The sequence below is a fragment of the Zea mays genome, chromosome 1 (genome assembly GCF_902167145.1).
Source record: "Zea mays cultivar B73 chromosome 1, Zm-B73-REFERENCE-NAM-5.0, whole genome shotgun sequence".
NCBI lineage: Eukaryota > Viridiplantae > Streptophyta > Magnoliopsida > Poales > Poaceae > Zea > Zea mays.
The window spans coordinates 45000963-45017212 of NC_050096.1; the positions used below are offsets into that span (position 1 = coordinate 45000963).

Sequence of the window (16250 nt, forward strand, 5' to 3'; positions counted from 1 at the left end):
TCTCCGCCTCGCCCGACCCCAGGGCTCGGACTCCACCTCGTCCTCGGAAGACGGTCTCCGCCTCGCCCGACCTCGGGCTCGGACCGACCACGTCACAGGGGGGCCCATCATTACCCTACCCCTAGCTAGCTCAGGCTACGGGGAACAAGACCGGCGTCCCATTTGGCTCGCCCCGGTAAAACAGGTAATGATGTCGCGTGCTCCATGACGACGGCGGTTCTCAGCCCCTTACGGAAGCAAGGAGACGTCAGCAAGGATCCGACAGCCCCGACAGCTGTACTTCCACAGGGCTCAAGTGCTCCTCCGACGGCCACGACATCACATGAACAGGGCAGCAACACCTCTCCGACAGCCACGACGGCATGTGCATAGGGCTCTGGCTCCCCTTTGCTAGACACGTTAGCACATTGCTACACCCCCCATTGTACACCTAGGCCCTCTCCTTACATCTATAAAAGGAAGGTCCAGGGCTCTCGTACGAGTGGGTGGCCGCGCGGGAGGACGGGCTGACGCACAGGCTCACACACTCTCTCTCTCCCTCCCACGCGAACGCTTGTAACCCCCTACTGCAAGCGCATCCGCCCTGGGCGCAGGACAACACGAGGCAGCAGTTTCCCCTTACTGTTTTCCCCCTTGTGTTCCGTCTCGCGCCGACCCATCTGGGCTGGGACACGCAGCGACAATTTACTCGTCGGTCCAGGGACCCCCCGGGGTCGAAACGCCGACAGTTGGCGCGCCAGGTAGGGGCCTGCTGCGTGTTGACGAACAGCTTCCCGTCAAGCTCCAGATGGGTAGTCTCCAGCAACCTCTCCAACCCGGGACGATGCTCCGTTTCGGGAGTCTCGAGTTCATGTCCCTCGACGGCAGCTACGACATGATACTCCTTCCTCCGCCGCGCGACAACGACAATGGCGGCCGTCAGCCTGCCCGTCGGCGGCGGAGTCGACGACGTCTTCCCCGCGTGACGGAAGAACAGCATCCGGGTCTGTCCCGTCACCTTCCCCGCCGACGAAGGAGGAGGCGGGGCAACCATGGCCAAGCAGGAGGCGGCACCTCGTCGGCTGTCGAGCGAGTCGACGGCGCCGGCGCCCCAGTGGGGGACACGTCGGGCGTTGACCTCGCGTCTGAGACGAAGACGAGCGTCGTTTCCCCGCAACACGCCAACCCCAAGCAGACGGATGACGCCAGCACGCTCACGAAGGACTTGCTGGGCGTTAGCCTCGTACCTGAGATAACGGCACAGTCCGTCCCCGACGCGACTTCGTCACCATCCGTCGATCAAGAGGTACCATCCGTTTTTCATCCTATGCCTTTTAGATTCAGCTTTGACCCACCAAGCGACCCCGCTTCGGTGGATGCTTTCATAAAGGCATATCCGAACCTTCCGGGGTATCATATGTGGTCAACCTAGGACCGACTGACGGTCGTCTCGACCTACGGGCCCCTGGGTTCCGAGGAAGATGACGAGCCCGACTCTGGTTGGGATTTCTCCGGGCTCGATAACCCCAGTGCCATGCGGGACTTCATGACCGCATGTGACTACTGGCTCTCCGATTGCTCCGATGGTAGCCACAGCCTCGGCGACGAGGACTGTGGCCCAAGTCACGAATGTTTCCACGTCGATCTAGGGGGTCTCGGCGAAGGCAACCACTTTGGTATGCCGGAGAACGGTGATCCCCCTAGGCCTGTGCCTCGCGTTGACATCCTTCGGGAGCTAGCTGTGGTCCCAGTCCCTACGGGGGGTCAGGACGCACAGCTCGAGCAAATCCGCGAGATGCAGGCCAGGCTCGACGAGGAAGCAGGACCACTTGTGCAGCTTCGGCAGAATATCGGGCAGGAGGGGGTAGGCCGAGCACCGGCCAGAGAAGCGCGTCATCTGGCCCAGGATGTCCAGCACTGCATCGCCAACGATGCCAGGGCAAGGCTGCCCCGGCTTCTAGTGGGGTCGGCCAGAACCTGGCTGCAGCAGCAATACTACTCCGAGCGATGCCGGAACCATCCACCACCGAGGGGCGGCGTATCTAGGGAGAGCTCAAGAATCTCCTGGAGGATGCCGTGGTCCGACGGGCCGAAAGCTCTGCCTCCCGAAGGTAGGGGTACCCCCCGAAGCATCGTGCCGCGACTTCCCGATTCATGCGGGAAGCCTCGGTCCACACCGGGCGCACGCGGGACACAGCGCCTGCGGCCCCGGGACGCCTCAGCAACGAGCACCACCGCCGTGACCGTCGAGCCCACCTCGATGATAAGGTGTGTCGAGGCTACCACCTCAGGCGTGGGGGACGCTACGACAGCGGGGAGGATCGGAGCCCCTCGCCCGAACAACCCGGTCCGCAAGCTTTCAGCCGGGCCATACGACGGACGCCGTTCCCGACCCGGTTCCGAACCCCGACTACCATTACCAAGTACTCGGGGGAGACAAGGCCGGAACTGTGGCTCGCGGACTACCGGCTGGCTTGCCAACTGGGTGGAACGGATGATGACAACCTCATCATCCGCAACCTCCCCCTGTTCCTCTCCGACGCCGCCCGAGCCTGGCTGGAGCATCTGCCACCTGCGCAGATCTCCAACTGGGACGACCTGGTCAAAGCCTTCGCCGGCAACTTCCAGGGCACATACGTGCGCCCTAGGAACTCCTGGGATCTCCAAAGCTGCTGCCCTGGGAACTACATCCAGCGATTTTCGAAGCAGCGCACCGAGCTGCCTAACATCACCGACTCGAATGTCATCGGCGCGTTCCTCACCGACACCACTTGCCGCGACCTGGTGAGCAAGTTGGGTCGCAAGACTCCCACCAGGGCGAGCGAGCTGATGGACATCGCCACCAAGTTCGTCTCTGGTCAGGAGGCGGTCGAGGCCATCTTCCGGAAGGACAAGCAGCCTTAGGGGCGCCAGCCGGAAGACGTCCCTGAGGCGTCCGCTCAGCGCGGCACCAAGAAGAAGGGCAAGAAGAAGTCGCAAGCGAAACGCGACGCCGCCGACGCAGACATTGTCGCCGCCGCCGAGCACAGGAACCCTCGGAAGCCTCCCGGAGGCGCCAACCTATTCGACAAGATGCTCAAGAAGTCGTGCCCCTATCATCAGGGTCCCGTCAAGCACACCCTTGAGGAGTGTGTCATGCTTCGACGCTACTTCCACAAGGCCGGGCCACCGGCGGAAGGTGGCAGAGCCCACGACAATGACAAGAAGGAGGTTCACAAGGCAGAGGAGTTCCCCGAGGTCCACGACTGCTTCATGATCTACGGTGGGCAAGTGGCGAACGCCTCGGCTCGGCACCGCAAGCAAGAGCGCCGGGAGGTCTGCTCGGTGAAGGTGGCGGCGCCAGTCTACCTAGACTGGTCCGACAAGCCCATCACCTTCGACCAAGGCGACCACCCCGACCGCGTGGCGAGCCCGGGAAAGTACCCGCTCGTTATCGATCCCGTCATCGGCAACATCAGGCGTACCAAGGTCCTCATGGACGGAGGCAGCAGCCTCAACGTCATCTACGCCGAGACCCTCGGGCTCCTGCAGATCGATCTGTCCTCGGTCCGGGCCGGCGCGGCACCTTTTCACGGGATCATCCCCGGGAAGCGTGTCCAGCCCCTTGGGCAACTCGATCTGCCCGTCTGCTTCGGGACTCCCTCCAACTTCCGAAAGGAAACCCTCACGTTCGAGGTGGTCAGGTTCCGAGGAACCTACCACGCAGTGTTGGGGAGACCATGCTACGCCAAGTTCATGGTCGTCCCCAACTACACCTACCTCAAGCTCAAGATGTCGGGCCCCAATGGGGTCATCACCGTAGGCCCCACGTACCGACACGCGTACGAATGCGACATGGAGTGCGTGGAGTACGCCGAGGCCCTTGCCGAATCCGAGGCCCTCATCGCCGACCTGGAGAACCTCTCCAAGGAGGTGCCAGATGCGAAGCGCCACGCCTGCAACTTCGAGCCGGCTGAGACGGTTAAGTCCGTCCCTCTCGACCCCAGCAACGACACCTCCAAGCAAGTCCGAATCGGCTCCGAGCTCGACCCCAAATAGGAAGCAGTGCTCGTCGACTTTCTCCGCGCGAACGCCGAGGTTTTTGCGTGGAGTCCCTCGGACATGCCTGGCATACCGAGGGATGTCGCCGAGCACTCGCTGGATATCCGAGCTGGAGCCCGACCCGTGAAGCAGCCTCTGCGCCGATTCGACGAAGAAAAGCGCAGAGCCATAGGCGAGGAGATCCACAAACTGATGGCTGCAGGGTTCATCAAGGAGGTATTCCATCCCGAATGGTTAGCCAACCCTGTGCTTGTGAAAAAGAAAGGTGGGAAATGGCGGATGTGTGTAGACTACACTGGTCTAAACAAAGCATGTCCGAAGGTTCCCTACCCTCTGCCTCGCATCGATCAAATCGTGGATTCCACTGCTGGGTGCGAAACCCTGTCGTTCCTTGATGCCTACTCAGGGTATCACCAAATCAGGATGAAAGAGTCCGACCAGCTCACGACTTCTTTCATCACACCTTTTGGCATGTACTGCTACATTACTATGCCATTCGGTTTGAGGAATGCGGGTGCGACATACCAAAGATGCATGAACCACGTGTTCGGAGAGCACATTGGTCGAACGGTCGAGGCTTACATCGATGACATCGTAGTCAAGACGAGGAAAGCCTCCGACCTCCTCTCTGACCTTGAAACGACATTCAAGTGTCTCAAGGCGAAAGGCGTAAAACTCAATCCCGAGAAGTGTGTCTTCGGAGTCCCCCGAGGCATGCTCCTGGGGTTCATCGTCTCCGAGCGGGGCATCGAGGCCAACCCGGAGAAAATCGCGGCCATCACCAACATGGGGCCCATCAAGGACTTGAAAGGAGTACAGAGGGTCATGGGATGCCTTGCGGCTCTGAGCCGTTTCATCTCGCGCCTCGGCGAAAGAGGCCTACCTCTGTACCGCCTCTTAAGGAAGACCGAGCGCTTCACTTGGACCCCCGAGGCAGAGGAAGCCCTCGAGAACCTAAAGGCACTCCTTACAAGCGCGCCCATCTTGGTGCCCCCTGCTACCGGAGAAGCCCTCTTGATCTACGTTGCCGCTACCACTCAGGTGGTCAGCACCGCGATCGTGGTCGAGAGACGAGAAGAGGGGCACGCATTGCCCGTCCAGAGGCCGGTCTACTTCATCAGTGAGGTACTGTCCGAGACCAAAATCCGCTACCTGCAAATTCAGAAGCTACTATACGCAGTAATTCTGACGTGGCGAAAGCTGCGACACTACTTCGAGTCTCATCCGGTGACTGTGGTGTCATCCTTCCCCCTGGGAGAGATCATCCAGTGCCGAGAGGCCTCGGGTAGGATTGCAAGTGGGCGGTGGAGATCATGGGCGAGACAATCTCGTTCGCTCCTCGGAAGGCCATCAAGTCCCAAGTCTTGGCGGACTTCGTGGCTGAATGGGTCGACACCCAGCTTCCAGCAGCTCCGATCCAACCAGAACTCTGGACCATGTTTTTCGACGGGTCGCTGATGAAAACAGGAGCGGGCGTGGGCCTGCTCTTCATCTCACCCCTCGGGAAGCACCTCCGCTACGTGATGCGCCTCCATTTCCCGGCGTCCAACAACATGGCCGAGTACGAGGCTCTGGTTAACGGGTTGCGCATGGCCATCAAGCTAGGGGTCCAGCGCCTCGACGCTCGTGGCGACTCATAGCTTGTCATCGACCAAGTCATGAAGAACTCCCATTGCCGCGACCAGAAGATGGAAGCCTACTGCAATGAGGTTCGGCGCCTGGAGGACAAGTTCTACGGGCTCGAGCTCAACCACATCGCTCGACGATACAACGAGACTGCGGACGAGCTGGCTAAGATAGCCTCGGGGCGGACAACGGTTCCTCCAGACGTCTTCTCTTGAGACCTACATCAACCCTCCGTCAAGACCGACGACACGCCTGAGCCCGAGAAGGCCTCGGCCCAGCCCGAGGCACCCTCGGCCCTCGAGGGTGAGGCACTGTGCGTCGAGGAAGAGCGGAGTGGGGTCACGCCTAATCGAAACTGGCAGACCCCGTACCTGCAATATCTCCACCGAGGAGAGCTACCCCTCGACAGAGCCGAAGCTCGGTGACTGGCGCGGCGTGCCAAGTCGTTCGTCTTGCTGGGTGACGGGAGGAGCTCTACCACCGCAGCCCCTCAGGCATCCACTAGCGATGCATATCCATCGCCGAAGGTCAGGAGCTATTGCAAGAAATACACTCGGTGGCTTGCGGCCACCACGCAGCACCCCGGGCCCTCGTTGGAAACGCCTTCCGACAGGGTTTCTACTGGCCAACCGCGGTGGCCGATGCCATAGAATTATATGCACCTGCCAAGGGTGTCAATTCTACGCAAGGCAGACGCACCTGCCCGCTCAGGCTCTGCAAACAATACCCATCACCTGGTCGTTTGTTGTGTGGGGTCGGGACCTCGTTGGTCCTTTGCAGAAGGCACCCGGGGGCTTCACGCACCTGCTGGTCGCTATCGACAAATTCTCCAAGTGGATCGAGGTCCGACGCCTAAACAGCATCAGGTCCGAACAGGCGGTGGCGTTCTTCACCAACATCATCCATCGCTTTGGGGTCCTGAGCTCCATCATCACCGACAACGGCACCCAGTTCACTGGCAGAAAGTTCCTAGACTTCTGCAAGGACCACCACATCTGGGTGGACTGGGCCGCCGTAGCTCACCCCATGATGAATGGGCAGGTAGAGCGTGCCCACAACATGATTCTGCAAGGACTCAAGCCGAGGATCTACAATGACCTCAACAAGTTCGGCAGGCGATGGATGAAGGAACTCCCCTCGGTGGTCTGGAGTGTGAGGACGACGCCAAGCCGAGCCACGGGCTTCACGCCGTTCTTTCTAGTCTATGGGGCCGAGGCTATCTTGCCCACAGACTTAGAATACGGTTCCCCGAGGACGAGAGCGTAGGACGACCGAAGCAACCGGACCAATCGAGAAGACTCACTGGACCAGCTGGAAGAGGCTCGGGACGTAGCCTTACTACACTCGGCACGGTATCAGCAGTCTCTGCGACGCTACCACGCCCGAGGGGTTCGGTCCCGAGACCTCCAGGTGGGCGACTTGGTGCTTCGGCTACGACAAGACGCCCGAGGGCGCCACAAGCTCACGCCTCCCTGGGAAGGGCCGTTCATCATCGTCAAGATTTTGAAGCCCGGAACATACAAGCTGGCCAACAATCAAGGCGAGGTCTACAACAACGATTGGAACATCCGACAGCTACGTCGCTTCTACCCTTAAGATGTTTTCAAATCATTCATACACCTCGTTTACATACGCAAATAAAGTCTAACCATCAAGGAAGGGTCAGCCTTGCCTCGGCAAAGCCCGACCCTCCCTCGGGGGCTAGAAGGGGGGAACCCCCTCTGTGTCAAAATTTTCCTCGGAAAAAGTCTTTCTGCCAGAACATCTTTTGTGCTTTTCGACTACTTCGATAGTGGGATCCTGAAAACGACGGAGTACACGTAAGCAGCAAGGCCGATCGAGCCGAGGGACTCCTACGCCTCCGGGATACGGATACCTCACTCATCACCTTCTGCGATAAGTAACTCACGCTCGGATAAGCGATTCCGCTGACCGAACAAGTCTTAACGCTCGAAAACTCTTCTACCGAAACGATTTTTCGTGCCATCTCGACTATATCGATAACAGAATCCTACGGACGAGTAAGAGTACACGTAAGCGGCAAGGCCGACCGAGCCGAGGAACTCCTACGCCTCCGGGATACGGATACCTCACTCATCACCTTCCGTGAAAAGTAACTCTCGCTCGGATAAACGATTCTGTTACCGAAGAACAAGTCCTGATACTCGAAACAAGGGGAAAAGAAACGTAGCTTTACAACACGACGATGGTATGTTTGGGCCTCGGCGGCCGCAAAAACATACGCATACTACAGACAAATTGATCCTGCAGGTTCAAACATCAGTGGGGGGAGCAGCAGCACCCTCGGCATCGACTCCACCTTCGGCGGAATCCGACCCGGCCTCGGACGGCAACACGGTCGGAGGATCTCCACCTCAAAGGAAGATGTTAGCACAGCGCCCGGGCCATCGCCGCCGGGGTCTCCTCCAGGAACCCCGCCCGAGCAGACGGCTCGACCGGCCGCTCTGTAGCCTCAGCCAGCTGTCCCCCGAGGACATCAGCCCGGCTCATGGCCTTGGCAACCCGACTCCGGCGTTGGTCCTGCCAGTGGACGACCCGGCCAGGCTCCAGCCGTCGCTGCTACACCTCCTCGGCCTGGGAAGTCACCTGCTCCTGGGCCGACAAAGTTTTCTTTTCGAGCCAACTCCGCCTCTGTCCATGCTGACACCGCTGCATCCGGCTCTGGCTCATTGTAGAGCGGCCGAGGGTTCCTTTAACTGAGCAAGAGAAGCCTCGGGCGGCAAGGCCGACCGAGCCAAGGGACTCCTACGCCTCCGGGATATGGATACCTCACTCGTCACCTTTCGCACAGGGCGACTCATACTTGGTTAAGTGGTTCAGCTAGCCGACAGGCGAGTCCTAGTGCTCGAAATGAGGAAAAAACACGGCTTTACGCCCAAATACATCGATGTTTAGGCCCCGATAGCCACAATGAATAGACACCGGCACTCAAGGTGCCATTACGAACGGAACTCCGGTTCCACTCCCGCAGGTACGAACAACCCTTCACATCGGAGGGCCTGCGGGACGACAACCTCCAGGTGGCTCGCCACCGCCCACTCCGGCAGCAGCGACAACGACCTCCGCTCCGGGCGGCCAAACAGCAGCAGCGATGACCTCAGGGCAAACGCTGCTGTGATAAGGCCCTCGCCCACGTCCCCACTCGAGGGGCGAGGACAAGCTATCAAAGCCAAAGAGCCGGAGGCCCGGAGCGCAGATGGCAGCAGCGATCCCGTCGGCGACGAGGACTTCTCCAGCCACCTGCGCCCAGCTGTCCCCCGAGGACCTCAGCCCGGCTCATGACGAATGGTAGCCGTACTCCGCCCAGCGGTGGGAGGTGGCACTGGAAGCCGTGCTAGAGCCAGCTGAGCCAGCGAACTAGGCATGCTGGAGCTGACGATGCTTGCGGCCGCTCGGCCCCGTGTTGTCGAAGTCCGCCCCTTCCGCCAGGCCGGTGAGCGCCCTCTCCCATGAATGCTGAAGGAGAAGGTGGCCCACGGACCCGTGCGGGAGGTAGAGCTTCGGCTCAGCTTGCCCTCCGCCCCAGCAAGGATGATGAAGATCCTTGAAGCTGAGGGCGGGGCAGAGGCCACAGCCTAGCTTGCTTCTCCCCACCATCGAACTGGTGGCCACCGTCTTGGGTGACCATCGGTGAGGGGATGCAGCCGGGCTGCCTGATGAAAATCCTTGAAGCCGAGCGATGGCTGAAAGGTACCAACTTCCGCGAAGTTGCATTCCTCCAACGACAGCAAGACGAAAGCAACACGGACGCTCCCCATCCGGGGGCTCGGAAGGTGGAAGGGCGCAATGCATAAAGGGGAGTGCGAAGGCATGGCTGCCATCCAAGGGGGTCACCCCCTTTTTAAAGGTGACTCTCCCCACTTGTGTCCTCAACCGTTGCGGAGTGAGTCTACACCAACACGCTCCAAGGTCCTCCCCCTACGACACGGGGGCTGGGTCCCACGCGTCATGCGAGCTGGCCCAGGATAGAAGAAGCCAAACCGTCGCGCGTGGAGCACGTAACTCCCCAGCGGTTACAAGCACTCCTCCACTTTCGCCTAGACCAGCGGGTGAAAGGGCGGACTGCCATGCAGGCAGCATGCAACTACACCAAGGGGACGCACCCCTTCGACTTCGATGCGTCCAGCATGGAGGCCCAGGCCCACACGTCATGTAACCGGCGCGCCGGTTACTACGTGCGAAAAACTGCACCACCACTTGCGCCAGTACCGCGCCTTCTCGACTGCGGAACCGGTGCCGCGACTCAAGGCAACCCCGCGCATGGCCCAACAGTGCCAACCAGGCGCGTCGGTCACAGGTTAGTCAGCCGCAGGAGAAGGCGCGACGGTCGATATGGCCAAAAGTGGGCCGGCAGTAATGACGGCGGTAGGCGGACGGAAGCAACAGTCAAATCGTCTGTAAGCTCACGTCCCCTCCTGGAGCAGCAGGAGAACCCTCTCCCACGGCGTGAAGACGACGCGCCCGTGTTCCGTTCCTCGAACGGCTCGCGCAACGGCTGCCCCGCGAACCACTCGTCCCGTCGCATTAACTCTGCGGCAGGGCAGGCGACACCTTTGGCAGGCGAAGCGGGCGACGCTTCACCTCCGCCATAATGACCGCGTCAAAAAAGGTGCACCACGACGTTGAATTTCGTATCGTTTTCCTCTTCCCCTTTCTCTCTCTTGCTACAGGGACCGGGAAAGGGGATACTCTGAAAGGGATCCTTCTCCGTGAAGGGAGCGAGCCCCGAGCCCTCTTACTCATCAGAGGTTCGAAGGCTGGCCCCTCGGAAGGGTTCGACAGCCGCCTCAGAGCACTCGGGCTCCGAGCCCTCCTACTGATTAGAGGTTCGATGCTGGCCCCTCGGAAGGGTTCGACAGTCGCCTCAGGCCACTCGGGCTCCGCGCCCACTACTGATCAGGGGTTCGAAGGCTGGCCCCCCGAAGGGTTCGACAGCCGCCTCAGAACACGTAGAGCGAGGGATGACTCTAGGTACGTCCGATACATGGCCGAGGCTCGGGCTACGCTCCCGAGGTACCCTAGGACATTTCCGAGACCAGCAGGAGCGATTCTGTAATGGAATCCCATCAGAGGGAGGCATCGAGCCCTCGGACCCTATCAAACGGGACCGGGTCCGGTAAATCACCTACAGGTACTTTTGGAGCGCGCCTCTGGGCCACTAGACGACCCTTATCGAACAGGGCACGGGCGTCCACTCGGATCACCCCGTTAGCAACTCACTGGAGACACCATGTTCGGCGCCCTCCGAGGGCAACATGGCGCTCTCCCCCCTCCTCCTTGCGGAAAGGCAACGAAGGGGCGTATGTTAAAAGCCGAGTCAGTCCTTGACCGTCCTCTCGCTCTATGCAGAGGCTTGGGGGCTGCTCTCGCAAACCCGGCTCCGGCCAAACCGTTGACAGCGTCAACATAACAGCCCGAGAACTTGGAACCTGACTATGCACCCGGGCAATGACCAGTTCGCATGAGGGAACAACCAGACCGGCCGAGGCATCACGAAAGGCATTAAGACCTCGAAGGAGTCAAACCACTTCTCCGAGGCCTCGGGGGCTACACCCGGCGGGTGCTCGCGCGCACCCACCGGAACGAAATGCAACCGAGAAAGGCCGGTCCCCTTGCAAAAAAAGTGCGACAAAAGCCTCCAAGCGAGTACTAACACTCCCTTCGAGGCTCGGGGGCTACTATCGGGGACCATAATTAGGGGTACCCCCAAGACTCCTAATCTCAGCTGGTAACCCCCATCAGCACAAAGCTGCAAAGGCCTGATGGGCGTGATTCCGGTCAAGGCTCCATCCACTCAAGGGACACGATCTCGCCTCGCCCGAGCCCAGCCTCGGGCAGGAACAGTAGACCAAGGCAGATTCACGCCTCGCCCGAGGGTCTCCTCAAGCAACGGGCGCACCTTCGACTCGCCCAAGGCCCAACTCGGGCAGGCTTCATGGAGAAGCAACCTTGGCCAGATCGCCACGCCAACCGACCGTATCGCAGGAGCTTTCAATGCAAGGATCGCCTGACACCTTATCCTGACGCACGCTCCTCAGTCGACAGGGCCGAAGTGACCGCAGTCACTTCGCCGCTCCAGTGGCCGACCTGACAGGAAAACAGCGCCGCCTGCCTTGCTCCGACTGTTGTGCCACCCGCCAGGGTGAGGCTGACAGCAGCCAAGTCCAGCCTCGGGCACCATAGGAAGCTCCGCCTCGCCCGACCCCAGGGCTCGGACTCAACCTCGACCTAGGATGACGGACTCCGCCTCGCCCGACCCCAGGGCTCGGACATAACCTCGACCTCGGACGACGGACTCCGCCTCGCCCGACCCCAGGGCTCAGACTCAACCTCGACCTCGGACGACGAACTCCGCCTCGCCCGACCCCAGGGCTCGGACTCGACCTTGACCTCGGAAGACGGTCTCCGCCCCGCCCAACCCCAGGGCTCGGACTCGACCTCGACCTCGGAAGACAGTCTCCGCCTCGCTCGACCCTAGGGCTCGGACTCCACCTCGACCTCGGAAGACGGTCTCCGCCTCGCCCGACTCCAGGGCTCAGACTCAGCCTCGACCTCGGAAGACGGTCTCCGCCTCGCCCGACCCCAGGGCTCGGACTCAGCCTCGACTCCGGAAGACGGTCTCCACCTCGCCCGACCCCAGGGCTCGGACTCCACCTCGTCCTCGGAAGACGGTCTCCGCCTCACCCGACCTCGGGCTCGGACCGACCACGTCACAGGGGGGTCCATCATTACCCTACCCCTAGCTAGCTCAGGCTACGGGGAACAAGACCGACGTCCCATTTGGCTCGCCCCGGTAAAACAGGTAATGATGGCACCCCACGTATTAAGATTTGGTTTACTGTGTATTTTTGTTTAGTTTGTTGAACTTTGTTTTCAGAAAATTTGCTCTAATGTATTAAGATTTGGTTTACTGTGTATTTTAAGGTTTATGTTAGTTTGACAAATTAAAAGTAAAAAATACTCGCTCTCAAAAGTAAAAACAAATGCAGAGTTATATTACATAACTTGTATAATTTTACGACTCATAAAATATTATAAAAGTATCTCCAGTCATATCATTTTGAATAAAATTGTGTAAATCATCATTTTTTATTTTTCATATATTATTTAAAATTTAAAAAATAGCATATTCAAATCTTCGTATAAGGCCTCCATATAGATTTTTGCTTAGGGCCCCCAAAATGTCAGGACCGACCCTGCATTCACGGTACATCTGATTATGCGTAATTAGGTCTTATTTGTTTCGTATTAATCTAATAAGATTATATAATCCTAAGTAAATAATCTGGTGGGTAAACAAACACTTAGATTATAGGTGCAAATTATATGATTTAAAACCCAGATTACTATAATCTTATAATCTCTTCAAGATTTAAGAGGAAATTATTTTTGACAAAAGACCCGCTATACATGATTATGTTCACAAAATTACAAAAATATGCCATTCTCTTTCCCCTAAGCGAACGCACGGGCATCTCTCCTTGTCCCATGGTGTGGTTTTATCTTCCTTCCCTGCCTCCAATAATATGTATTCATATAATATGGATAACCAAACAACTACATATAGATTATAATCTCAATAAATCATAATCTGGATTATATAATTCAGATTATATAATCTGAATTATATAATCTATAAATTGAAACAAACAGGCACTTGTTATAGAGAATGTGAAGAAAATAGGTTTGACTCGCGTGCGTCCTGACATCAGAGGCGCTTAAAGTCATGACCAGCCAAATAAAAACCAGCAGAAACCAGAGGTTTACCGTTCGGTTTTTTGAAAACGGTCGGCCTCGGAATTGTTTCCCACCGTTTTTTTAAAACTTAGTTTCAAATTTAAAAATTTGAAAAAAAAAGTTACAATAATTAGAAAAAAATATAATAGAATATTAAATCTTTTTCTGGTATATCTCATATTGATTTGTAGTTTTCAAATTAATCAGCTTTTTTGGCTTAAAAACAATGAAAAACGGTAAAAAAGCCAACTAAAACTGGTGAAAGATACAGTTTTACCGCCGAGAAACCTTTGAAAACCGTTTTATTTGAATTTGAAAAATACTAATCAGTCAAAAAATGAAAAAAAATACGAAACCCGATTTACCGTCAGTTTTTACTGTTTAACCGCGGTAAACCGTTTTTTAAACATTTTGAATTTAAAATGTCAAATCGGTCGGTATTGACGGTTTTTCCGCGAAAAACTGTGGACGGCTTTTATTAAATGGAAAACGTACGGTGAATCCTGGTCATGACCGACTGTTTCGGCGTCTGAATTATTACGCCTTGATCCAACGAAGATGGAATGAAAGGGCCTTCGAGACTATTCGGCCAACTCAGATCGATTGCGACCCATGCACACGTTTCGAGACTATTCAGCTAACTTCTTACCGACTGCAATATGCATCGGTCGAGTTGTCCAAGCAACTGGTCTGGCTACTGATGAAACATACAATTTCCTCACTCACTACTCTCTCCCTAAAGGGTAACTCGCGTTCTAACTGGGACATCGTGGTAGGACTAAGGAAACAGGCGCAAAACAGCGGAAAAACACACATCAAAAGGATAAAATTTTAAATACTTAGTATCCACCAAATCCTTAGCATACATTACAAAAATTTAAAAATTCCCACAGGGATGGGGCCATGTTCATGCTGTCGGAGGAGGTCCCACAGGAGACTCCGCAGCGGTTGGCGACGGGGGAGGAGGCAACACCTCGACCTCGGAGTGACGAGCCAGCAAAGTCTCCGGCCCATCGACAGCATCGATCAACCTCTACGCCTCAGTAGCAGCCAGGTCGGGCTCATCGGGGAGCACGTAGTCGTCGCACATCCACTCGAGGTCGATCTCGTAGTGTGAGGCGACCATGGCCAGGGCCCGCTTCACCCCGAGGTGGACGGCCTCGCGGAGCTCACCCCGTACGAAGTCACTCAGGGCTTGCATACGAGGCCGAGGGGTCCACCCCGAGGCACGCCCACCACGTCGAGGTCCTAGAAGAGGTCTGCCACCGCCTCGGACACCTCCCTCAGCTCGGTCCCTTGTTGCTCCACGGTCCGGGGTGTGGCCTCCAGATCCTTCTCAAGATCTGGAAAGTGGACGAAGGCGTCAAATCGAGACTAAGAGACAAGACCAGACCCGAAAGACGAAACAAGACATCGGTAAAATACATCCTATCGTGGGCTCGCGCCAGCAAACACTGGTCCCTAGCTGCTGCAGCTGATCGGATAGCTGCCATGTGTGGGCAGAAGCACCAACCACCGGGCACTTTGTCTTCTACGGTTCTGGAACAATCACCATTCACCGTCCAAGATAGCATCCTCTGGCGGTTAACAGCTCCAAGGGGAGGGGGGTAGCGTCAAATGGAGGCGCGTCGGTGCCAGCAGCACAGCACTGGAACGTGCACATCGTCGTCTTCTTCCTTTGCAGCCTGCAGGCAGCAGCTGATTCCTTCACGCAACTCCAATCCAATCCAACCCCTGGACGCGGCGAACCAACGCTGTCCTAGTCTGTCAGGCTCAAGGCCCGCCAAATCGCAGGGACCCGTCCGACTCACAGCATGCGTGCCAAGGCGACATGACCACATGCGTAGACAAATATCCAACACCGATGCAGCAATGTGCATGTCGCTATACATACTCATATGTCTTGTCGTCGTACACTCATCCTTCTCGTGGATAAAGTGGTCCATCAATATGTGCTCCCGCAAAAAAAATAAAATTTAGTATGCATAAACTTACGATCCTATATATATATATATATATATATATATATATATAGGGTTTTTTTATGTCAATAAACCTCTTATGCTAATTGTATCTTTATTAATCCCACTTTTATATTTTACTAAAAACAAGGATTTTTTAACATAAGATTTTTAGAGCATCTCTAGCACCTACCTTATTTTTAAGGACTAATGGACGAAAACGTCCTAACATGACTCCTACTCTCACTTCAAAAATAGGAGGTCTTCAAATTTCACCATCAAGCACTTATTCCTTGGGGGGTTTGAGGCTAAGGCTGTCCGCAGAAGATCGTGTAAAATAAAGGATTTGTACTATAGATTACATTGTTACAGAGTAAAATTTGAAATAGGGGATAAGATAAGGGATGTGATAGGATAGATGCTGGAGACAACCTAAATACATTTTCACCATCAAAAGCCCATATTTGGACGTTTCTTCCCCTGCTCGTCGTCCTCCTTCTCTTATCCTTGTCTCCCTAGCCGCTGCCTCCCTAACTTTTTCTACCATGTCCCTAAAAGAATCTATTTTCAACCACCATTTTTCAAATATAAATATATTTTTTCCAAAAGGGGCATTATTTCTAGAATCCAGCAGCATAGGATTGTGATCAGTTAGGTGTCTTTGTAAAGCCTTAACATTTGCCAAAGCAAAAAAAAGTTGATTCCCATGAAGTTGTAACCAAGATTCTGTCTGTTTTAGCTAAAATAGGATAGTGTAATTTGTCTAAGTATATTTCTTATTCATGAGGTGGAGCTCAACCCAAGCACATTTATTAATCCAATCATTAAAAGGGTCTGCCCACTTATTACTTATGAACACCATTGCTTTTATAACTATTGAATCTA

General features: G+C 56.0%; 1 long non-coding RNA gene across 1 annotated transcript; it reads right to left on the reverse strand.

Moving 5' to 3' along the window:
• Positions 1-14226: 14226 nt before the first annotated feature.
• LOC109943615 (uncharacterized) lies at positions 14227-15216 on the reverse strand. Its single transcript, XR_002266658.2, has 2 exons — positions 14830-15216; positions 14227-14747 (listed from the first exon to the last, which is right to left on the reverse strand). It is a non-coding gene; the product is annotated as an uncharacterized lncRNA (long non-coding RNA).
• Positions 15217-16250: the final 1034 nt, after the last annotated feature.